The sequence below is a fragment of the Palaemon carinicauda genome, chromosome 13 (genome assembly GCF_036898095.1).
Source record: "Palaemon carinicauda isolate YSFRI2023 chromosome 13, ASM3689809v2, whole genome shotgun sequence".
NCBI lineage: Eukaryota > Metazoa > Arthropoda > Malacostraca > Decapoda > Palaemonidae > Palaemon > Palaemon carinicauda.
Genome location: NC_090737.1, coordinates 22,476,981 through 22,502,653, shown reverse-complemented (window position 1 = coordinate 22,502,653; position 25,673 = coordinate 22,476,981). Strand labels below are relative to the sequence as shown.

Below are 25,673 nucleotides of genomic sequence, written 5' to 3'. Positions count from 1 at the left end.
TACTCAGTGACGTGCTCTTGCTAAAAAATGTACTTGCTATGAGGTTGATAGAAAATCTTATGTGCAGATTGGCTTATTGATATTGATGTGATTGTAAAGGACAGATCCTTGAAATGTTGGTCATGATTATTGATAAGATGAGGCCAGATGATAATCAAGCTATGGTTACTGCTGAAAATGAAGGGTTGTTGTATCAGCAGGGGAAAGCTCTTCCTTGGAGGGAATAGCATCTGAATTTTGGGTAAGTATTGAGATAATTTAGTTAGATTATTTTCTTACCATTGAAAATTGTTTTAATTATGTTGATTGACACTACTGTACTCAACAGTAAATCTGAATAGAAATACATCTTGATATAGATATGCAAAAAAGAATTTAATAGATCCTAAAGTAAATACATGATAGAGGAAAATTAAGAAAAACATACTGAAATGAGATGTGAAAAATGAATGTGTTGGGACAGTGAAGATAATTTGGGATTTTAGCATCTTATTCATAAGCCGTCATCCTCCCTTTCTGCTTAGAGTGTTGCTGCTGCATATGCTTAGGACATTGGGGCACAGGCACTGCAATGTTGACCTCTGATTATTTAGTCAGTCAGAATATTCTGTGTACTCACCCGAGAATGCTAGATTGGACTCTCCGATGTATAGCGTGCAACCAGTAGTGTACGAAGCATAATTAAGCACCCCAGTGGTGCATAATCTGGTAGTATGTACACCATATGTACATGCCCCATTAGCACACAAACTGGAAATGCAGTAGCAGCAGCACACAAGCTAGGAGCGTGCGAATAGTTCTCTCTTCCTTCAGGAACAGAAACCAGCACATGCTATGAGACAATGCCGCATTAAGGACACGCCTCTTAATAGAACATAGTGCATGCATCCCTTTCCTTTCCCTGCATGCAAGTAAGAGGCGTCCAACAGAGCTAATTATCTTTCCTGTGTAGCTAAGGGCAGACAATTTCAAGTGTGGAATGGGGCACAGCTTTGAAGTCGCATCTCGAGTTGCCTTGGCCTAAGCAAACTAAAAAGACCATACAAAAGTTGAAGATGCAAGTATCTGCTGCAAATGCTTCCTGAGGACAGCTCGCTTCCTGTGGTTTTCTGAAACCAGAGTAAGTACTACGTGTCGGAGGGAACACATCCTTCTCCCCTTTCTTTGGACTCGGAGGTAGCAATGCTTACTCCAGGAATGTCGGCACAGAGACTAGCTCAGCAACTGTCTGCTTTAGCTGGGACTGAAGTAAGGAGAATGGAAGCATTTGTGACAAAAGACCACTGGTCCGGGATACTTACAGATTTTTTGGTATCTGAGGATTTAACGAATCTTAAGATACGCAAATATGAGCTAGTCCTTTTGTGGGGTGAATGCAGTGGAGTTTTAGTACACCATTGCACCTGCCAAGAGAGCAATTGGATACTAAAATGCCATGATGCAGTGGTCAATAAATTCACAAAACAAGTGGCCTCATATTCTTGAGAAACACTCCACTTGTGCAAAGTGCCTCTCTCTTTCCACCTAAAGAGGTAGAGCCCATACTGGATAAGTGGAAAAAGGCAAGGCTTCTTTCAGAAGAGCCACCACCTTAAGCAGCCTCCCACTACGGCTACAAAACCCAAGATCTCACCTCTGAGGCACCCACCGTAGAGGGAGACAATGAAAATGAGCCATCAGCCTACAAAAGATTGATAGAGCAGGTCCAGCCCTTTCGTAGATGATCCAATGGCAGGAGAGGCCCACGTCAGGTAGCAATCACCTCAAGGCACCACCAATGGGGAATGCTTGACAAGTCTAGATAAGGTGGCAATTCCACGGGTGCAGAGCTATGAACAGTGGAGGTCCTAGGCGTAGGATACTGCCTCCTGTTTACCTACTGTCACCCTTCTCTCACTCTTACAATAATGACGGGCTCCGAGAAAGACCTGGTTCTCCAGAGAAGTCTCAAAGTTGTTGGGAAAGAAAGCGATTGAGGAAATCGAGGACTCATATCCATGGTTTTACAGGAACCTGATTCTAGTATATCTGTTGGGAGGCTGAAGACCAGTCATCAACCTGTCCTATCTGAACAAGTTTATGTATACAGTACCAAGTTCAAACTGGAGACGCTAACCCGGTCCTGCAGGCAATACGAGAAAGTGACTTATTGCTGTCCATAGGTCTGAGGGACACTATCTCCAGGTATCGATCCACCTGCTTTCCAGGAAGTACCTTCAGTTCATGTTTAGGACAAGGAAATTCTAGTTTTGGACTGTCCATGGCCCCACGGGTGTTCATGAGTATTCATACTGAGGTCAGCCTCAGCTCACACTATGGGTACTTGAGAATTAAGTCCCGACTTAATTCTCCAGGTTTGTTAGGATCTGGGGATCCAGGTAAATCAAAAGGAGTCTGTTTTCACCCCAAGCCAAATTCTTTCTATCGCAGGATAGGCTGCAGAGGTTAAGAATTGTCCATGTTTCAGATATAGATGATTTACTGGGTGTTAAACCCTTAGGCAAAACTTCATCCTCTTCGAAACACATTCTCTAGTTTTGTACTTCATACCATCAGCTTTCTTTCCCATTTACCTTTTGAATTCTTTCTATCTATCATTTTGAGGGTGACGATTAAAGTTTCAAGGGCTTGGCTGAATTTTGCTGCCAATCTGCTGGAGGTTTTGTTCCAAAATTTTTCTAAAAATGGTTTCATAATTCACATTGATATGAAACAAAATCAATGTATCACAAATTGCCAGTGGTTTGGGTTACCACTGACATTTTGTAGAAACTGCTAATACACCATACACCTTTTAAAACTATTTCTTTACTGTACATTTACTGTTTACTTCTTCGCAATTAGTTTTTTTACTCCAAGTTTTGGATATATGAATATGTCAATAATATAATGTAATATTCTTAATATGCCCCATAAAAACACCACCGTATTAGAAATGTATTTATCAGTTTTATATATCAGCCACATCTTTTAAGGCATAGTCCACTGATAAAGGAGTATAAAATGTTTAATTTTTAACAATAGAGATTTAAAATACACAATGTAAAGCTAGTTTTATCAATCTAACATGTATCTTACTGACAAGTGTCTTGACCAAAACCTAAAGAAGCTGAAAGTGACCCCAGTTCCTAAAGTGGGGTAGTGCTGCCTATGCACCACTTTCATAATTTTTAAAATTTATTAGCTGTGTTCTTTTGACCATTACCTGCACTCGGGTTTGAGCCATCTAATTGTACCTCTGTTCCTGCTTTTATTTAATGTTGCTGTCCAACTTGGAAACTTCAACTGCAAGGGTCCCTCTGCAGTTATACTTTGGGGGCTAAAAGGCTGAGGGCCCCAATGCATTGCCTTATGGCTGAAATTAATAAATCCACAATCCTACCACCCATCCATTTGGCCCAAATTCCATATTCTGTTGCCTTCACAAAGAAAACTGATATTGGTCTTGCCAGTACCACATGAAGCAACCGATCCACCAAAACTGAAATTATAAAGGGGAAAAGGAAAACCTTGAAAGTGAAGTAATAAGGATGATGCAATGTCCTTTAATAGTGGAAACGTGTAAAAGTTACAAAACGTTACCTCTTAATCTTTCCAGTCCACAGAGGCAGAAAAAGCAATATGACATAAGATACATAAACCAGAGTAGATAGATGGAATTGAAAGTGAGAACATGAAAAAACAAACTAGAAACCTAGAATTTGATACAATAGATCAGTGGTTCTTAGCCTTTTTACTACCACGCCCCCTCTAGGAACTGCTCTTTCCCTCCTCGCCCCCCTTGCATCTATAGACAAATTTTACTCCCAGATTTAAAAAGGAAATGAAAAAAACGGCTTTTCAGTCCCTCTACTAAGCAGGAATTACATTAGTGAGATATCTGACACTCCTCTAAGCTACCAGATCTTGAATACATGGTTAGTGAGATATTTGACACTGCTTCTTAGCTACCAGATCTTGAATACATGGTCAAATGCTTGAGAGTGCACAATGTAAGTCCCTTTCAACGTTCAGGCGGTTTCTGTACTTGGTTTTGGTAGCAACGAGCGTGGGAAATGCAGTTTCACATAGATATGTGGATCCAAACATTGTCAGAATCCAAAGAGCCTGATATGAGATCAGAGGGTAAACAGGAAGGTATTTGACCTAGAACGTCTCCAAATCCATATCTTTGAAGTCTTCTTTAGCTGTGGAGTTGAACTCCAACTCTAGGAACTCTTCTTGGACTTCATCAGCAACATCAGCTACATCACATTGAAGTGGGTTCCTGATGAATTTCCAGGCTTCACGCTTGTCATCTATATCTGGGAAGTATCTGATGAATTCTGCTTTCAAGTCACTTAGATGAGTTATTATTTGTTGCTTTAACTCTGAGTTGAGGTTACTGTCAGCGAGAGCAGAATCCAAGTTCCTAAAACTGGCTGCATTTCACTGCTGTACCTGACGTTTCCAGAGGTCGAGTTTGGCCATGAAGGCTCGAATGGTGTCATGGTGCATGATGATGTTGATGCTTTTCCCTTGTAGTTTAAGGTTCACAGCATTCAAGCTTCAAAAATGTCCACCAGGTAAGCTAGAGTTATCTGAAAGCCTTCAGATTGGAAATTGTCATGAAAGTCTGCCTTCTGCTGTGAATCTAGAAATATTGCTACTTCTTCTCGTAGCTCATCAAGCCGTCCAAGCATGTTCCTTTTGATAGCTACTGTACGTTTGTGTGATAAAACAAGGTTTCATGTTTGGATTCCATATCCTTACACAGCAGTTTGAAGAGATGACTGTTCAAGGCTCCAGTTTTGATGAAGTTGACTACCTTGATAGCTCCATTCAAGACATCCATCATCTCAGCATGCAAAGTTCTGGATGCTAAGGCTTCACGATGAAGCATGTAGTGTGTACTCATTACAGTGGGATTTTTTTCTTTCACCTTTGTGACGAACCCAGACTGCAGACCACGCATGGTTGGAGCTCCATCAGTACACACCCCTACCAGCGATTCCCAAGAAAGTTGATTTTCATTAAAATAGTTTGATGTATCATGAAAAATAGCTTCTGCTGTTGTATAATTTTCCATTGGGTGACAGAACAGAATTTCTTGTTTCCTATTGTTGCCTGACACGAAACGAGCATACATCAGTAGCTGAGAACACTTGAGTGATATTAGTCGTTTCATCACACTGGATGGCAAAAACAGGGGAGGGTCTTACTTGGTTGAGAGAGTGATCTTTGATATCTTGAGAAAATTCATCTATCCTTTTCTTGACTATCATTTGACAGAGAAATCCGGGAAAGCTTGTTTGCGCTATATTTTCCCAGAACAAGTTCTGCTGCACATTGCATTGTATACTTGGTTTTATGAGAGACTCTCCAATGATATGGCTCTTCTTGCTCTTTGCAATCAACATAGCGATCTCATAGGAAGCCTCAACAACCTTTGCAGTTTGTTGCCGAAATGACCCACTGTCGAGCAACTTAGATTGCTTCAAGGTGTTTTTTTGTTTCAAAGAAAGACTTGGGGTTGTCAGCTAAAACAGGTTGTGTTGTCCTTAAGTGGAGTTCCAGACGTGAGGGCCACATTCCATCATTGCTCAGAGTCTTGTAACATATCACACACTGGAAACTCGTCACTCCTTTAGAGGGACACAAATCCCAATCAAATGTAATCTTCAATGTACTTCCGCTTCTTGGCATTCGTTGCAAATTATTTGATGTGCAGTGGGCAATAAGTTTCTGTGAACAATGCAAAAAGCACGTGCAAGGTAAGGTAAACGTCACCACCTAATAATAAACTCCACAACATGATAATCGCTACCACATGATTAGTAACACATGATTGCAAACCATAATTATATGACCATAATTACCACTATAATGCTATAATCAAAATGATTAAGATTCAGTGATAAGCACTGTATGATCATAAATACAACATTATTATTAAACATGACATCATGATCATAATCACATCAGGATCATAAACAAATCAACATGACCATTGATATAAGTTTACCATAAACAGCACATGATTTTAACTTTTTAAGCATCACATCCAACTTCTGATTTATTACAATATTAATTCTCAACTTTTGTAAAACAAATAAGCAACATATGCCTATTCACAATTCATCAATAAACTTAATTAAGACGTCTCATATTAAGGTAAAGTCATAACAACTGAGATGAAAATACTTCAACAGCCTCGACTGAAGATATGTGAAAGAAGAGGTGTTGTAATCACAGAATGTGAGATACAGGGAGTCTGAGAGATAAGGGTCTCACGGCTCACCAGTGAGCAAGAAGTGTACAGGTCCAGGACGCGTTAACTTCCTACCCCACCAACCCATGTCTTGAGTGTCAGAGGGCAGGAAGGGGAGCCAGTATGATTATATATGGAAAATGGTATGTCTGGGAGACTTATGAAAACAAGAGTTAGTAACGACGATACTTCTGCATTATTTCAGAAGCTTATCTTTACAGTACTGCCCCATGCCTATGTCATGAAAATAAAACATAAATAGAAAAACTAATAGTTTCATCTGGGGCTTGTGCCCCCGCTGGAAGTCACCCACGTCCCCCTAGGGGGGCGCACCGCCCTTATTGAGAACCACTGCAATAGATGAATATGTATATATTTGAAAGTAAAAATGCAAGTAAAAAACTACCAATAAAATCAATTCAATAGTTGTGATAATAGGACAGAAAATTTTAAAAATTTCGTAAATTGAGTCTAGCATGTATGAAAATTAATTATTATTACTAGCAAAGTTACAACCCTAGTTGGAAAAGCAGGATGCTATAAGCCCAAGAGCTCCAACAGGAAAAAATAGCCCAGTGAGGAAAGGAAATAGATTATATGAAAAGTAATAAACAATTAAAATATAATATTTTAAGAACAATAACATTAAACATCTCTTATACAGAAACTATAGACTCGAATCTGCCTGTTTTACATAAAGACATTTGCTGCAAATTTGAACTTTTGAAGTTATTTTGATTCAACTACCCAATTAGGAAGTTCATTCCACAACTTGGTCACAGCTGGAATAAAGCTTCTAGAATACTGTGTAGGATTGAGCCTTTGTTAAAGGAACGGTAGATATAGTACGTATATAAAGAAATAGGAAGCCTAAATACTTATGTAGTTCTATTATAAATGAAAGAAGGTAGTAGTAAAGATGACCAATTTCTTAGTTTACAAATTATTGCACCTATAACAAGCATGAAAAGGAAAAATATTAAAGCAATCTATAATTAAACTATTGAAGATAATTAAAAAATACTGAATGTATAGGAAAAATTATAGTAATAATAATAATAATAATGATAATAATAATTTTAATAATAATGATAATAATAATGATAATAATAATAATGCATTGTACAATACCTGATAATCTCGCACACATTTGAGGCGGCGTTGCAAAGACAAAACCTTAAGTTCGATACGAAACCTAATCACAATGTAGATAAACAAATTGATAATAAATATCTTACTTTTCACAAATATACCCATTGAAGGTGTAAAAATATAGTAAAACTTTTTCAAATTCATATGGTATAATTAAGAAAAACCAACAAAGTATAACCAAAGACAAAGTCGAACGATTGAAGGAGCCGTTTATGAAGTTGTAGAGTAAATTTCTACTACTACTATTAACCTAGTTTCAAGATGTGTCAACAAATGACGGGAAACTTCATTGACAGTCTGGTTTGTTTTTTTCGTAATTGGTAAGTTTGCTGGCTTCATTAAGTGCCTTTTTAGTATCTTGTAGTAGTTAAAAACTATATTTAACTTGAATCTCTGTTAACAGAAGAGAAAACGAACCTTTTTAAGTCTGATTCCGATCTTTTGAGACGCCGTGGCTGATTTCTTACTGCAAGTATACAGCCATGTCTTTTTTTTGTATATATATACCTGTATTTTCGGTATTATTGTACTGTATTATTGGGTAATGCATGTCTTGGTAATGTGGAGATCTTAGACAAACTATATGTAGGTTATCCTGCCTGCAGGCAGGTCTGCCGTAGAAACCTGACGTTCTTGTCATTTTCTTTATGTCACCTAGTTGACTAAACTGGTAATTTTGGTGTGTTAGTAGACTTATTTTGGTCATTCTAGTTTTATTTTTGGTTGGTCTTTTAAAGCAGGCTATTCTTTTCCTGTCGGTCAGATAAAAGGCTTAGCCTAATACTAATAGTAACTTTCATGTTCCTGGCCAGATAGGCAATCTCATTTGGGTATTGGTATGATAATTTTTTTTTTTGCCGAATATTTGAACCTTATGTGGTTTTACCACAGGTTTCCTTTTGTTACCCTAATTGATGATACATATGGTTCGTTTTTGTTTCTCCATACCCCTCTTTGTTTCCATTAAGGGGGATTCAAGTAGAAACTATTTTTTGAATGGGGAAGAAAGTATGGTAATTTTGTATATTATTCCACGGTGTGACTGCGCACAAGAAATATATGATTTCCTATAGCAAATAACGAGATTTAACCGATTTTGATGACCATTTCAATCGCAAACAAACAGATCAACCAATACGGTTAGTTATAAGTTGACGAATTGGTTGATGTTATTACGGATGAAATGAATGAGAAAACCAGTTAAATCACGATATCTACTATAGGAAATCATATATTTCCTGTACGAAATCACACAATGAAATACAATACAAATGAACCATAAAAATATTAACACTGTGGACATATATACTGAGTTAAAATATATAAACAACAGATGTAGGGGACGATAACATTAGCAACGTTACCAATGGTTGACAGAACTACCAACGATGACGAATGGTACACAGTTTTACCAACGGCACGATGTCATTACTAGAGGTAGAAATAAATTTTTCTATACGTAAACTAAATAATACTTCCATATAACTATTACACAATAAATAAAGAGTACCAAAAGGCCACAGAACCTAACAAACCCACCTAACCTTGCCTAGAAGTACCCCGGTCACAAAACACATATAATAAGAATGGGGGAATGACTTACCTTGATACACAGTACTACCAACGGTGACGAATGGTACACAGAACTACCAACGACACGATGGCATTACTAGTGCTAGAACTGCTAAATATTTCCTCAGCTATATTCAATAATTTCTCCATATAACTGTTACGAAATATATAAAAAGTACAGAAAGGCCACAGAACCTAACAAACCCACCTAACCTTGCCTAGAAGTACCCCGGTCACAAAACACGAATAATGACTATTGAGGAATGACTTACTTTTATGAAGAAAACGTCGAAACTTGCTGGACACGGAAGGAAGAGACTGACGGATTAACTTCTATGACTGGGATGTGGATGGATGGGGGTCATCGGGGTCTTGTGGGTAGGGGGGGTCGATTGTCTGTTGTTGTAAAGGAGGGTAGAGGCGACTGGCAGTAATGAAAAAGTGGTGGAGCAACGTATGTTGAGGATAGTAGTGGGTGAAAAAGAACCTGGAAAAATATTGCTTGAAATGTTCAGTCTTGATTCCAGGTCTCTGAACCCACTCCTTCACTTCTCTCCAGAGACGTTCTATATTTTGAGTATGGATGGTTGGGTCTAGGGGGTCAACGAAATGCTCCGAATGATTAATCGACTTATGAACGTAACCAATTTCCGATAGAGAGTTGTATGCAGCCCACTTATCACTCATAATAATACTACCACGTTTAATATACTTCTGGATGAGGGGAATTAGAGTAGCAGCATCTCGTTTAGTAGAAAGGGGGGGAACTAAAGGGATAATGAAAAATTTCTTGGACACACGTGCAATACCCCCAAAGACCCATATGGCACTTAACAGTCTACCACGGTTGTATTTAGCTTTACCAAAATGAGTTTCGTCTATTTCAACAGTAACTCCATCACCACCAATCGCCTCTTGATTATCGAAGAAGTATTCGGTAACCTCCGAACATAAACTTCTCCAATCCACACTAGTCTTTGAAGATATGTCGATACCATCCATGAGGGTCTCATGGTCCGAATGTTTATGCAAAAAGTGGTTCGCACATAATATTATCTTCCATGGGGGTAGCCGACTTTGGTCCAAAAAAGTACCTTTATAGGCCGTAACAGTATACCCACAACGACGTTTCTTCTTAGTTTTACGGATGGTGGTTTCAGTAGAGCAATAAAACCCGTGAATGTCTGCCCTATAAGATAAAAGCGCACGACGGGGCAGTTTAAACGCTGAGGAATAACGCTGTGAGATTTAAGAAAATGCTCAACATTACCTGAATTATCAAAAAAATCACCATGGAATTGAGCCACTGCTTTTAGATACGGAATGCTGCAACCGGTACAAGTTTCTATAATATGCTCCATCTCAAAATACGGGAAAAAAAACGCACTAGTAACGAAGAACGACTAACCAGGTCAAAGGTTAAAACGGGAAAGGCATTGGAACAATGGGTATGAAAAGAGTGGATAAAGAGATAAAGGAAGGGGGGGTAGGGAGATATCTGAATAGGCCTAGAGTGGTGATTGGTTAAGGGAAAAACAACGAACAAAAGCGGGAAAACATGAATGAACTAAATACGGAAACTAGACCAAAGAAAAGTTTTATAAGACACAGAGGAGAGAAAAGGAACTAACCAACAAAAATAAATAAAAACAATATAGGAAGATAAAATGGAATGAACGGTAAATAATAGTGAATGGGAATATAAAATGAGGAGATCATACCGAGAATTAACTGGATAAAAAAACTAGTCCAGGGTAAGTATTTATGTGAAACCGGGAAGGGATAAAGAAATAACCCAACAAATAAACCCAATATAGGAAGGAAAAATGGAATGAATGATAGATAATATGGAATGGGAATATAAAATGAGAAAAAAACACGGTAATAAAAAGAGTAATAGGGGAGAGGAAACTCCTGCGAAGGGGGGTGATATATGTGCAAGACGGAAACTCGTGCGAACGAACGTACGTACAAATGGGAAAGGAAATAACCAAACAAATAAACCCAATATAAGAAGGGAAAATGGAATGTATGATAAATAACAGTGACTGCGAATATACAATGAGAAAATAATACGGTAAAAAAAGAGTAATAAGGGAGAGAAACTCCTGCGCAGGGGAGTTATATATGCGCAGGACGGAAGATGGGGCGAACGAACGAACGAACAAATGGGTGCTAATGTTAGCATGAAATGCTAACATTTGATCTACATCAGGTATGGAATGCTAACATTTAATCTACATCAGGCGATGGCAGCACTGGTTACTGTATTACTACAAGAAATAACCTTTGAAACGGCTCCTCCCAAATATATCCAGGTACTGTATACTGATTTGTCTTTTCCTACGGTTATAATAAATACCAGAAAGAAATGTATAGAGAAGAAAAGGACTGATTTACGGTTATATATCGGTTCCCCAGTATGTTTTCCCCACCCAAAACCCCGGGTTCCCAAAGGGGGTCCCCCATTATCGGAGGATATAGATGTATATATATTTCTGTAACTATTCATTTGCGACGGGAACGAGTGTTATTTTCGAAGGGAGCGTAATTTTTCCTATAAGAAAAAGTAGTTGGAATACTAGGATACATTGCCCTGTAATAATATACAATGAAACCGAAAGGATTACACTAGCCAGAAGTGCCAGATGTGTAAATCACTCCAAAAACTTATGGAAAGATACATACGTCATGTGTATCATCAGTAATAATTCTGAAAATGCTTATAAAAATCTTAAAATCTAGTAAGGCTTGATACTGACCAAGCCTGGTATGATGGGCCATAACCTGAACCAGGTTATTGAGGTGCATAACCTACACCCTCTTAACTAACCTAATCATAGGGACAGAAAATAAAGGAATTTTAGGGATGCATTCAAACATAACCTAATCTAACTTTTTAAGTTCTCACATGACCACCTGGACCCTTGCACCTAACCTAACCTAGGTATTGGAACTACAGAAATTCACTTCATCCTAATCCTGCATGTCTGATTCTACCTTGAATGAAGGGCTTTCCTTATTTCCCCTATAACAGTTGATAGGTTATTATGTTCCTAAACGTAAATTTTAGGAAGTGCGGCATGGCTAGATACCACAAGGCTCTTGAGTGTAGCTCAACATGTATGGCATCCCAAACCATAGGAGCGGTAAGATAATGTGTAATTAGGAGCGATGTAAGCCACGTCATAGCAAAGACCAGTTTAACTACAATAAGTGATTACTTTGATGATTAAAACGATGCCAGTATACTTGCTTACACTCATAGTATAACATGCACTGCTTTGCAAGGTAATTCTATACAATAGCACCGCTAGTAAGTTACCAAATTTAAGTACATGCACTAAAAAGAGAGAAGTCCAAGGTTTCATTTGATATATAAATCTAAGCGGTGCTAGGTCTAGAAGTGGTTTAAAAATCAGAATTAAATTTGACCCACCTGAAAAAACTAAGTCCCTCGACTTCATAACTCTTTAATTCCTCCTCAGACTGAGCTCTGGTTTGTTCGTTTGTACGTTAAAAACATAGTTTTCAATATTAAACTTACCCGATAATCATGTAGCTGTCAACTCCGTTGCCCGACAGAATTCTATGGAGGGATACGCCAGCTATCACAATACTAGAAGGGGGTGTATTTACCAGCGCCACCTGTGGCCAGGTACTCAAGTACTTCTTGTTGACACCTCCTCAATTATTCCTCTGTCGTGCTTCCGGCAAGACGTTCTGGGATACGCTTATGTTCTTGGAGTATTTTCACGACTTTGGTGAAGTATTTCTCTTTGATTTCGGCTGTCGCTTTACTGGAAAACTTCTATATTAGCTTAGTTAGCTTTTGGAATTAATTTGATTAATTTTGGTGACGAGAGAGTATGAACTCTCGTTCACCTTTCAATGGCCGACCCTTCCCTTAGACGGAAGTGTTGGTGTCTAAGAGAGTATAGACTCTCTTTCTTAATTTTGCTTAACAAAAGTTATAGATTTATTTTATATCTCTCCGCCTCTTATAGGCCTCTTCGATTAACTTCCTTTTATTATAAACTCATTAAAATTAATTTTTATATTTGTTTATATTCGACCTTCCTAATAGTAGGCGGTCTTTTACAGAAGTTAATAAACTTTGAGCCCGTCATTTCGGTTTTACCTGTTAACATATTATGCTATTTCCGCCACAGAGTTTGAAAGATTTTCTTTGACAGTCTCGTACTGTTTTCAAAGTTGAACTAATGTTTTGTTTTGTCTCTGCAGTTGTTGACGTTCAGAACGTTCAACTTGCACTCTATCGTTACGATAGAGAAAGAATGTTCACGGTTTCACGTTGCAGTAAGAGTAACCGTGTCTAGCGTTTTGTTCATTCTTTCTTAACTTCTTGGTTTTGATCCTAATAAAGGAACTTTTCAGTTTTTTTCCTTTAACAATAATATGTTTTAACGATATATATGATTGGGCTCTTCTCTCAGGTTCTAAGTCAAGAGAGAGAGAGAGAGAGAGAGAGATAGAGACGGAGGGAGAAAGAGGATAAACGTTTCATTCAAGCCTGCCAGGCGTACGAGTAACGTCGTTATCGTTTTTTGCTCTTCTCCCTAGTCTCTTTAGGGGAAGAAACTAAACGTTTCTAGAGTGATCTAGTGTTTAGTCTCTTTCCAACCACTGAATTATCTTTCATTAGATTTTTCTGTTACATTGTAATTCTGTTTTCGCAATTACTAACTTTGAGAAAGGATAGAATTGCGTATTTCAGGTACAAACCACTTAAAGTTCAGTGAAATAAGTGCAAACAGAAATCAAAGTGATAAGTGATTAGTGCGTGAGGGTACTTTTGTGCGCGCCAGTTGTCCTCCCAGTCCGGGACCTCTTGCAAGCTCCCAAGCCCAGGGGAGAAGCAATGTCGAAGGGCATAAGGGTTCAGCAGGCCTTGATCGGCGCACAGAAGTATTCTCGGTGGTTGTGGGCGTGTCTTACCGAGACCGTCACTCCCACCCGCAGACGATTGAGCCCTTATTTTGCTCGTCTGCAGAAGAGATTAGGGGAGAAAATAAAGGCAGAGTAACGCTGGTCTCAGGTCTCAAGACCTCTTAAACGTTAAGTCCAGACCTATGCCAGACGTACGAAGTTAAAGTTCACAACCCGAATGCAGTCATTGGGTTAGCTCTGACTCTCCTCAGTCATCAGTTGATTACACTCTGCCTAAGAGGAGTAAGGTTCTGCCACAACAGATCTCTGCTGTTAAGGCTTTACCTCAGCAGAACTTAGTGTCTGCCGACCCCAAGTTAACTCTACTACAGTCCATGCAAGCACAGCTTTCGGACTTGATGAGTGAGTGTCGGGCTGAGAGTGTTGCTCCTCCGCCTCCGCCTACACTCCCTCCTCCTACACTCGCTCCGCCTGATCACAGTACCATCTGCCAGGCGTACGATGTTGTGGACTCTACTACAGTCCATGCAAGCACAGCTTTCGGACTTGATGAGTGAGTGTCGGGCTGAGAGTGTTGCTCCTCCGCCTCCGCCTACACTCCCTCCTCCTACACTCGCTCCGCCTGATCACAGTACCATCTGCCAGGCGTACGATGTTGTGGACTCTACTACAGTCCATGCAAGCACAGCTTTCGGACTTGATGCGTGAGTGTCGGGCTGAGAGTGTTGCACCTCCTGCACTCCCTCCACCTGTTCTCGCTGCACCTGTGCTCGCCCAGCCTGCACCTGCTCCGCCTGTGCTCGCCCAGCCTGCACCTGCTCCGCCTGGTCGCAGCACCATCTGCCAGGCGTACGATGTTGAACCACTTTCGGAGTTTGCTGTTCACAGTGTTGTTCAGCCTCAGCCTTCTTTAAGGCAACCCTTGCTTTGGGATCAGGAGAGTTACACTCTTCCTCCTCCTCCCCTTGCTGCTCCACCAGTGGTGCAACTCTCGGTTGGGGTACAACAACCTCTCCCCTCCGTGAGTCTGTCTGCTCAACCAGCGCTGCACCGAGTTCAACCCTCATCTAGGCAAGCTCATCTACACCATGCACTTGCGCCTCAGGAGCCTCAGCTTGCTAGAACTTTACCTTGTTCTGCGCAGCCTCAACCTTCTCATGCTCCACTCATCTCTCAGGAACAGGAACGGACTACTCCGCCTCCATCCTCCGCTCAGCTGGTGCAATCCTTGGGTGCAACTCTTGCTAGGAGTCAACCTCCTTCACCCTTGCACCTGCCTTCTGCTCCGTCTGTTGTTCAGCCTATGCAGTCTGAACCTCAGGTTTTCCCTCAAGTTGAGGAAACCTCTGTTGTTGTTCCAGCTCGTTCTGACTCTGCTGTTCAGCATACCATGGTTTAAACCCCATGCAAGCATGCATAAAGCACTCTAGCACTGGTCATGGAATTTCTGAGAAATGTTTAACGCCATGCACACGCTCTGCTTTCCTTTCAGAAGGCTCTGCTTACAGCAGGCTCTACTTACTACATGCTCAGCATTCAGCATGCTCTGCATTCAGCATGCTCTGCATACAACATGCTCTGCATACAGCATGCTCTGCATTCAGCATGCTCTGCATACAACATGCTCTACATACAGCATGCTCTGCATACAGCATACTCTGCATACATCATGCTCTGCATACCTTACCGCATGCTTCTCAACACATCTTGGGTTGTTGCCAACTCACTAGACTGTCAAGCAGTTTCATAACGTTGCCTTCTAGTCTGCTGCTTTGCACCAGTGAACCCTCACTCAGAGAACTTAGCTTTTCTAGGATAAGGTCCCTGTAGATGAGAAAGTTCTTTTCTCCCTCCTTCTGATATTCCCTTGAGGACTCTGTCATTTGGAGGGAGCCTTTAGCTGCATAACCTCTTATGGACTTTTATTTAAGCATAACATGCTTACAGGGAAGGTAATGGTTACACTTCAGCCGCTAATCCCGTCTGTTACCACACCTGCTCCCATAGACCTTGAGCTGTGTTGCATGACATGCAGTCCAAGCTTAGTCCTTGTTAGAGGATTTTTTGTTTACGGAGTCAATGTGTCACGGGGAAGACGTTCAACAACCAACAGAAGGGACTTGTTGTGACGCAGTGGGCAACCTCAGCAACCCGTTAAGGAGTTGTCTGTACGACCCAGACAGTCTAGACAGATTCGGGTTGTCACTGTACTTCCTCGCTTGCCCATGATTGACAGTTTACAGACTGTGCAGCAGTATCATGATCTTGTGTCCGGCTCCGTCAGACGACTGGCTTTTAAGAGCTCCCTCAAGTCGTCGCTGTCTGGAGATTTTCAAATGGACTATGGATCTGACCAAGGAACTGGGCCTCCTGGTCAATTTTGAGGAGTCTCAGCTCGTTCCATCCCAGACCATTGTCTCCTTGGGTATGGATCTTCAGAGTCGAGCTTTTCGGACTTGTCCGTCGGCCCCAAGGATCTTCCAAGCCCTAGAATGCATCCAGAGCATGCTGAGAAGGAACCGATGCTTAGTCAGGCAGTGGATGAGTCTAACAGGGACACTTTCATCGCTGGCCCTGTTCATCGAGTTAGGGAGACTCCACCTCCGCCCCCTTCAGTATCATCTAGCTGCTCACTGGATAAAGGACATGACGCTAGAGACGGGCTCAGTTCCTGTTTCCGAAGAGATGAGGTCTACTCTAACGTGGTGGAAGAACAGCATTCTTCTCAAGGAAGGTCTACCATTGGCTGTTCAGACCTCCGACCACCGTCTCTTCTCGGACGCATCGGACACGGGCTGGGGTGCGACACTGGACGGACAGGAATGCTCGGGAACATGGAATCAGGAGCAAAGGACACTTCACATCTATTGCAAGGAGTTGTTGGCAGTTCATTTGGCCTTGATAAACTTCAAGTCCCTCCAGCTTAACAAGGTGGTGGAGGTGAACTCCGACTACACCACAGCCTTGGCTTACATCTCCAAGCAGGGAGGGACTCATTCGAGGAAGTTGTTCGAGATCGCAAGGGACCTCCTCATTTGGTCAAAAGATCGAAAGCTCACGCTGGTAACGAGGCTCATTCAGGGCGATATGAATGTCATGGCAGATCGCCTCAGCCGGAAGGGTCAGGTCTTCCCCACAGAGTGGACCCTTCACAAGAATGTTTGCAGCTGACTTTGGGCCCTGTGGGGTCAGCCAACCATAGATCTATTCGCTACCTCGATGACCAAGAGGCTCCTCTTGTATTGTTCTCCGATTCCAGACCCAGCAGCAGTTCGCGTGGATGCCTTTCTGCTGGATTGGTCCCATCTCAACCTGTATGCATTCCCGCCGTTCAAGATTGTCAACAGGGTACTTCAGAAGTTCGCCTCTCACAAAGGGACACGGCTGACGTTGGTTGCTCCCCTCTGGCCCGCGAGAGAATGGTTCACTGAGGTACTGCAATGGCTGGTCGACGTTCCCAGGACTCTTCCTCCTAGAGTGGACCTTCTGCGTCAACCTCACGTAAAGAAGGTACACCCAACCTCCACGCTCTTCGTCTGACTGCCTTCAGACTATCGAAAGACTCTCAAGAGCTAGAGGCTTTTCGAAAGAGGCAGCCAGAGCGATTGCCAGAGCAAGGACGACATCCACTCTCAGAGTCTATCAGTCTTTATGGGAAGTCTTCCGAAGCTGGTGCAAGGCCAATGCAGTTTTCCTCAACCAGTACCAATGTAACCCAGATTGCTGACTTCCTGTTACATCTAAGGAACGTAAGCTCCCTATCAGCTCCTACGATCAAGGGTTACAGAAGTTTGTTGGCAGCGGTTTTCCGCCACAGAGGCTTGGATCTTTCCTCCAACAAAGATCTACAGGACCTCCTTAGGTCTTTTGAGACCTCAAAGGAACGTCGGTTGTCCACTCCAGGCTGGAATCTAGACGTGGTCCTAAGGTTCCTAATGTCATCAGGATTTGAACCTCTCCAATCAGCCTCTTTTAAGGACCTCACATTAAAAAAAAAAAAAAACTCTTTTCCTCGTGTGCTTAGCAACAGGTAAAAGAGTAAGTGAGATCCACGCCTTCAGCAGGAACATAGGTTTCACATCTGAAACGGCTACATGTTCCTTACAGCTCGGTTTTTTGGCTAAAAACGAGCTTCCTTCCCGTCCTTGGCCTAAGTCGTTCGAGATCCCAAGCCTGTCCAACATGGTGGGGAACGAACTGGAGAGAGTACTTTGCCCAGTTAGAGCTCTTAAGTACTATCTAAAGGTCAAAACCATTACGAGGACAATCAGAAGCCTTATGGTGTGCTATCAAGAAGCCTTCTCTACCAATGTCTAAGAACTCAGTTTCTTACTACATCAGGCTTCTGATTAGAGAAGCAAATTCTCATCTGAAGGAAGAAGACCTTGCTTTGCTGAAGGTAAGGACACATGAAGTGAGAGCTGTGGCTACTTCAGTGGCCTTCAAACAGAACCGTTCTCTGCAGAGTGTTATGGATGCAACCTATTGGAGAAACAAGTCAGTGTTCGCATCATTCTATCTCAAAGATGTCCAGTCTCTTTACGAGTACTGCTACACCCTGGGTCTATTCGTAGCAACGAATGCAGTAGTAGGCGAGGGCTCAGCCACTACATTCCTATAATCCCATAACTTTTTAACCTTTCTCTTGAATACTTTTTATGGGTTGTACGGTCGGCTAAGAAGCCTTCCACATCCTTGTTGATTTGGCGGGTGGTCAATTCTTTCTTGAGAAGCGCCAAGGTTAAAGGTTGTGATGAGGTCCTTTAGTATGGGTTGCAGCCCTGTATACTTTAGCACCTTTGAGTTGATTCAGCCTCCCAAGAGGAACGCTGCGCTCAGTAAGGAAGACGATCTTATTAAAGGCAGAGTAACGGTTCAAGTCGACTTCCTTACCAGGTACTTATTATTTCATTGTTATTGTGGATAACTGATTATATGAAATATGGGATACTTAGCTATCCTTTAATCTTGTACACTGGTTTTCACCCACCCCCCTGGGTGTGAATCAGCTACATGATTATCGGGTAAGTTTAATATTGAAAAATGTTATTTTTATTAATAAAATAAATTTTTGAATATACTTACCCGATAATCATGATTTAATCGACCCTCCCTTCCTCCCCATAGAGAACCAGTGGACCGAGGAATAATTGAGGAGGTGTCAACAAGAAGTACTTGAGTACCTGGCCACAGGTGGCGCTGGTAAATACACCCCCTTCTAGTATTGTGATAGCTGGCGTATCCCTCCATAGAATTCTGTCGGGCAACGGAGTTGACAGCTACATGATTATCGGGTAAGTATATTCAAAAATTTATTTTATTAATAAAAATAACATATTATGTCATTATTACATCATCAACTGTATTCTACGTAGAATAGTTTTTAACCAATGATGATTATCCACATTTTACGTGGGACAAGCATTTAACAAAACTAGAATCACTTGACTTGAATACCCAATCAGGTGACTGTTTTAATAAGAAACTAACACTTTTTGTAACTTTTCACACAATTTCCACTGCTAATTTTTCAGTCTTTTGAGAGCCATGGAGGCGTGTGAACATTCAACTTCTTATGCAGTTTCTCATTTACCATCTATTTTGACATCAATTTTTTGTGGATTTTCTCCCAAGTTCTTGTCTCAATTGTTATTTAAATTATTTTGTTCTGCATTATTGTGGTAACATTAAAAGAATAAGAAATTACTACCAAGATCACTATTATTATTGTTATATTTATTATCATCATCATCATCATCATCATCATCTAAGCTACAACCCTAGTTGGAAAAGCAGGATGGTATAAGCCCAAGGGCTCCAACAAGGTAAATAGCTGAGGAAAGGTAATAAGGAAATAAACTGCAAGAAAAGTTTAAAGAACAATAACAACATTAAAGTAAATCTTACATATATAAACTATAAAAACTTAGAAATAACAAGAAGAGAAATAAGATAAAATGATACTTTTTATGCATGATCACCAAAATATGTGGTTTTTAGATAAATTGAACAAATTCCCACTAGTGACCATTTGCTCCAACTGTAGTTCTAAGCGCCGACTTGATATTAACAAAAAGCATTTCGGTTTGACCGAAGGCATGTTGTTTTGAAAAACAAGAAGAAAGTGTAAAAGACAGTAGTTTTTACGCATCCATTTTTAAGGGAACTTGGTTTGAAAAGCCTCATATTGGATCGTAGACTCCATGCATTCTTAAAGATGGCAGCTCACCTTTACCCTCCAACCTAAGTAAGTACACAAAGGGTTTTATGCTGCCTTATATTTAATATGGCTGCGTAAAGGGGGGTCACAGGGCTGGCGATGCCCCCTCCGCTAGGTAAGGATACTGCTATTAGGTTAGGTTACGTTAGGTTATGTGGTTTGTTTAGGTTAGCTGGTGGCCTTGTTTATTGCTGAATTCTACATGTGCCATTATTCCTATGTTAAAACGGATTCTTTAATTCATCCCCCACCAAAAAACCCCGGTTTCCCACTGGGGGTCCCCCTAGATTGGAAAGGTTAACAAATAGGTTAGAAATACCGTTCTTCGTCAAAAAAAGTGAGCTTTAGATAAGCACTAAGTAATTTATCAGGAACTCTTTTTTTCAAAAATATTAGTGGCGGAGCTATTGTATAGAATTACCCATAGAGGAGCAATGAGATAATGTTAAAATGCAAGCAAAGCGACCCACAGTGGAACAGTGATTAATTTGATAATTAGGTACAATAACACTAATATGGCTTTTGTGTAGTGCACCATGTATTTCTTGCTAGGATAGAGGTCCAATGAGATAATGTAAAATTGCGAGCAAAGTGAGCCATGGTGTAGCAAAAACCAAAAAATTATTAAGTACAGTAGTGTTAATTTGGCAGGCCAGTATACCTGTAATAGGCTTAATTAGGTAAGGGATTTTGCAGGACAGTGGCCATAGCTATGGATTATCTAGATAATGGGAATGAAAATGATCTTTTTTAAGTGCATGACACCTTGGGCTGCCTTTTTACACAAAGACTCCATATAACTGACCCTTTTATACTTTTTCCCTTTTTCTAACATTATTTTTATATTGTTTTTGGTAGTCTCTCCCATATTTGAAAGAGTCATACAGAGGTAAAGAAACATTATCAATGCTGAGATCCGGATGTTGAGGAGCCACTATCCTTGACCTACGTACAATCATACCTACTTACAATCATACTTTGAGTTTTGTTAGGATTCAACTTTATGCTTCATAATTTGCACCATGTGCTAATTTTAGCTAGATTTCTATTAGGGGATTCAGCAACCCCAGATCTACATTCAGGAGATGGAATTTATGCAAAGAGTGTAGCATCATCTGCATATTCAACACGTTTGTTTTCTATGCTAAACCACATTTGTTCTGTAACCGAAATACAATCCACACTATTTATATGGGGGGGGGGGGGGGGGTTATTGCTTTCGGCGTAGCTGAAATGGCGAGCCATTAGATTTTAAACGAGGGTTAACTACCCCTGATTCACTTCGCTTATGGCTCGGACGATGAACGGATGTTTCTGTTCCCGTCCTCGCATGGCAGCCATTTATTGTTTTGTCTTTACTTACCGTAATTACTTACTTTCTTTACTCATGTAGCCTATATATGTAAACATATTTTTATGTTTATGTATATATCCCCGTGTGGCCGCCGGCAGTCAGGCCACTACTATGTATTTTCATGGGCCGCGATCTCTTCCTTGGTCCTTCGGTCGCCTCCTTCCAAGGGCGCCGTGGGGAGTCCTCATCGCTGGTCTTATTATTCTGTTCTCCGCTACTCCTCTTTTCCTACGGGGAAGGTGGGGTTCAGCGTAGGATCGCGAGAGTGTAGTTTGACTACGGTCTCTCTCTCTCTCTCTGGAAGTCGTTCACCTTTTACTACGTTTCTACGATAGCTCCTCCTTTCGGGTGGAGTTGCTACGCAGTACTTTTTATCTCAATTATATTTTTATTATTAAAGCTAATTGGATTTGTTAACTTTTCAGCTTTTTAGAACGTTTCCCTTCGGGGTGTTTCGTTCTTACTTTTAGTGAACATTCCTTTATGAATTGCATTTTTATAACTGTTATAATTCAGTTTTGGTTACAGTTCTCGCCCTTCCCCCTTCCCGTAAGTGTAAGTGGGGTTGGGGTTCTTGCCTGTTATGTAATTCTTGTGTTCTTTTCCCTCGGGTTTCCTCTTCGGAGTCTTCCCGGGGGAATGAATGTTAACTAATTACTTTTTTTTTTTCACAGTTAACGATCTGTTTTCCATTTGCCTAATGTGACAATGAAGCAGAGCTGTCTTGTTTGGACTCGGGGACTCGGGTGTTGCAGCCTCCTCTATAGGACTTCGTCAGGGGCGTGTCTCCTTCTCCTGGTAGTTCTCCTGAGGCACCCGACAGCTCTTCAGTTCATGTTAGAACTCTCAGGAGGTTCGCCTCCTTGGGTGGGTACCTTCCCTTCCGAGGGAGGTTACCTGCCCAGGTTTGAGTTTCTTTCCCTTTCGGGGGAAACTTCTCTTACCTTTAATAATTATAATATGTTCCTGGTCCTCTGGCGGTTTTGCTCTTGGTGCTGAGCGACCGCCTTTGTAACCTTGCTCAAGGGGATGAGCGGTTACTTCTCGGACCATAATTTTTGTGCGACTATGCTCTTGGTGCTGAGCGGTCTCACCTGCAGCTACGCTCAAGGGGCTGAGCAGCTGCAGGAGCGCCTCTTTGGAGGTTGGCTCCTAGGTCACTGGTTGACCCTTAGGCCCATTTCAGTCTCTTCTACGAAGTTTTCCTCTCTCGTTCACGGGAGAGGACACTCATAGAGACTCCTCTTTGGAAGACTCCTTCTGCTGTTGTTGCTGAAGGCTCAGTCCCCTTCGGGGGACAGCTGAATCCTACGGTCTCTCCTGCGAGTGTTTCTTTCCCGAGGGGGAAGTTCACCACAGAAACTCCTCTTCGGAGGTCTCCCTCTGCTGTTGTTGCTGAGGGCTCAGTCCCCTTTGGGGGCAGCTGATGCCATGGTCTCTCCTGCAAGTGCTTCTCCCCCTTGGGGGAGTTCACTACAGAGACTCCTCTTCGGAGGTCTGATGATGGTGGTCCTGCCTGTGGTCGTCTTCATCTTCACCCTCCCCGCAGAGGATCCTCCTGCCAGACCTTCTCCTGGACGCAGATGCGCGGTGGGCGCCAACGTACCTCGTTTCCTACGAGCACCGGTCCCTTCGGGGCTAAGGGCTTACTCCACATTGTAGGTAAGTCCCTAAAGTGGCAGGTTTTACCTGTGCGCCCACGTTTTCCTGCGCGCAGTAGCGCTCTTGCGCTCTCCTGCTGTTCCAGACTTCTCTCCGGCGATCTCCTCTAGCTGAGTCTCGCTGTAGATCTCCTGATCGCCAGCGCTCACCTGCGCCTCGGAGTCCTTCTGTGCGCCAGCCCTCTTCAGCTCGCCAGCGCACTTCTGGACGCCCTTTCCTGCTACGCACCTTGGGCGCCAACGGTCTCCTGTACGCCCACAATCACCTGCGCGCCAGCACACATCTGCGCTCCAACGTTCGCCCTCGCGCCCACGATCTTTGGATCTAGGCACAGGCAAGGAGATTGTTCCTTCTTTTTACACCCTCGTTCGCCTTCTCGCCAGCGCACATCTGCTCGCCCTTTTCCTGATGTGCGCAAGGCGCACCAGCGTTCTCCACGAGGTTACAGATGTGGGTGGAGGCGAAAGTCTTGATTCCTTCACCTCCTCGCCGACGATCTTCTGTGCTCTAGATTTGACAGAGTCTCTGAGCGCCCGCGCGCCCACGAGAAGTCTTCTGTACCCGCCCGCGAACGTTCGCTATTTTGCGCAACCCCACCATCTGGTTCTGCCCCTCGCTGATATCTTCCGGCCGCGCAACCGCGCTCCATTGATCTCCTACGCCCCGGCGATCTCCTAGAGATCGCGCGCGATTCTTCGCCTGCCCGCTAGCGTTTTCAACGCGCCAACGCGCCCACGCTTCAGATCGCCGTACGCGGCCACGCGTTGGCTCTCCTGTACGCGATCGGTCGCTACGCGCCATCGCTCGCCAACGCGCCATCGCTTGCCGGCGCGCCATCTCCCGCAATGAACCATCGCTCGCCCATCGCGCCATCACTCACTTACGCGTTTTTCGGTCTTCCGACCTCGCCCTCCCGCCCACGTGCCCTCGCGCCCTCGCGCGCATGCACACACGTTCGCCCGCGCGCGAACCAACGATTGTACCATCGCGCGAGCGCCAAGGGCGATTTCGACTGCGATTCCCGTCGGGTTTTCGCAACACGGGCAACCTGGCGAGTGTTTCTGGAGCGCGTACTTTCAGATCATCATAGTCACGATCTTCACCTCGTAAGCGCAGAGCATGACATGTATAAACAATGAAGAATCTTCAGAAGAGTCTGGGTAACATTCTTCTCCCTCTTCAGGCAGGCCCCATCATCCCTCTCCTCAGGATCGCCCGATTCCCTTCCCTCCAACGGTGGCTGCTGACACTGCCTCTGTCAGTCGTCAACAGCGGGAATACAGTACTTCGAGATCATGGGGTAGCCTGATTTAGCTCTTACTCTCCACCATTCCGTGCAACTGACCTTCCGGGGTTTTTCCCTCGAGAAACTCTCCGCCGGGCAGGTGACATTTTCATCTTCGGGAATCTTGACCCAGGAGGAAGCCGCGAAGGGTGCCAGGCAGGCCGCCTCGTGGCTGATCGTCGAGCTTGAGTCTCTGGCCATCCGGTCGCGACCCGAAGTTTTATACAAGGTAGCCCCGGGAAGGTTATGGAACTTTCCTCCTCTCGGACACATGCACCTTTCGTTTCCCGACACCAAGTGTCGAACTTGGGGACAAACTCGATGTTGAAGCATTGAGATGCAGTGACCGAGAGGCTTTCTCTCGTTGGTCCCTACCGTGGATTTCGGCAACCCAGACTCTCTCTTCCATCCTTGGAAGGGGCTTGTTTCAGCCCAAGGACAAGGAACGAGCAACTGAGAGGTGGGGAGAATCGTATCACGATTCGCTCCTCCATGGCGCTTATTTCCAGTCCCTACAAGCCTCCAGCGCCTCAACTTCTACAGCCTCGTTCAGCCTAGGACATCAGAACCGGCACGGGCAGCTAGACAAGGTGTCTATGCAGCCTCCCCCCTCCTGTCGGGGACGAAGGGCGAGGAGCCCTCCTGGGAGGGCAATAATCTTAGAGGGGGCGGCCTAGGCCGCAAACGCTAGGATTGGCAACCCCTACCTGCATCCCCCAGTGGGGGGGATGCCTGGTTTTGCACCTTCAAGTGGCAGCAACTTGGGGCCGATTCCTGAACGATCTCCATGATCAGCCAGGTGTTTCGTGTCCCGTTTTCGTAGCATCTCTTCCTCCCCTGTCAGCGAATCCGGTGTCGCTGAGCCCCTATGCCATGGGATCGGCAAAGGGGCTAGCCCCTCGGGCAGAGGGCGAGACCATGCTCTAGAAGGATGCTCTCCAAGGTTGTCGGCGGCTCCCCCCAAGGTTCTTAAAACGACTCTTTCTTGTAAGAAGCGCCTGAAGGCTGGCGACCCGCCATCGTCCTCTTAGCCCTGAACAAGTTTGTCGTACAAACTTCGGTCAGTATGATACAACAGTTTTGATCAGACTTGTAGGGAAACCATAAGACTTCACGTGCATACTGGATCACAGTCCATCCATCTTTACAGGAAGTACTTGGAATTCAGCCTAGGCAACAGATATACCAGTTCAAGGTGCGGTGCTTCGATCTTTCCTCAGCTCCGCAGGCATTCACCCGGAAGTTCATCCCGAACCTTCATGTCCAC

General features: G+C 43.0%; 1 protein-coding gene across 1 annotated transcript in view; it reads left to right on the top strand.

The window, feature by feature from the left end:
* The first annotated feature begins 7,593 nt into the window (after positions 1 to 7,593).
* Positions 7,594 to 25,673, top strand: part of PAN2 (PAN2-PAN3 deadenylation complex catalytic subunit PAN2) — a 122,642-nt gene continuing 104,562 nt past the window's right edge. Inside the window, exon 1 of the mRNA XM_068385429.1 lies at positions 7,594 to 7,722. The gene's annotated coding sequence lies outside the window, so the exon portion shown is untranslated. The remainder of the gene's footprint in view (positions 7,723 to 25,673) is intronic.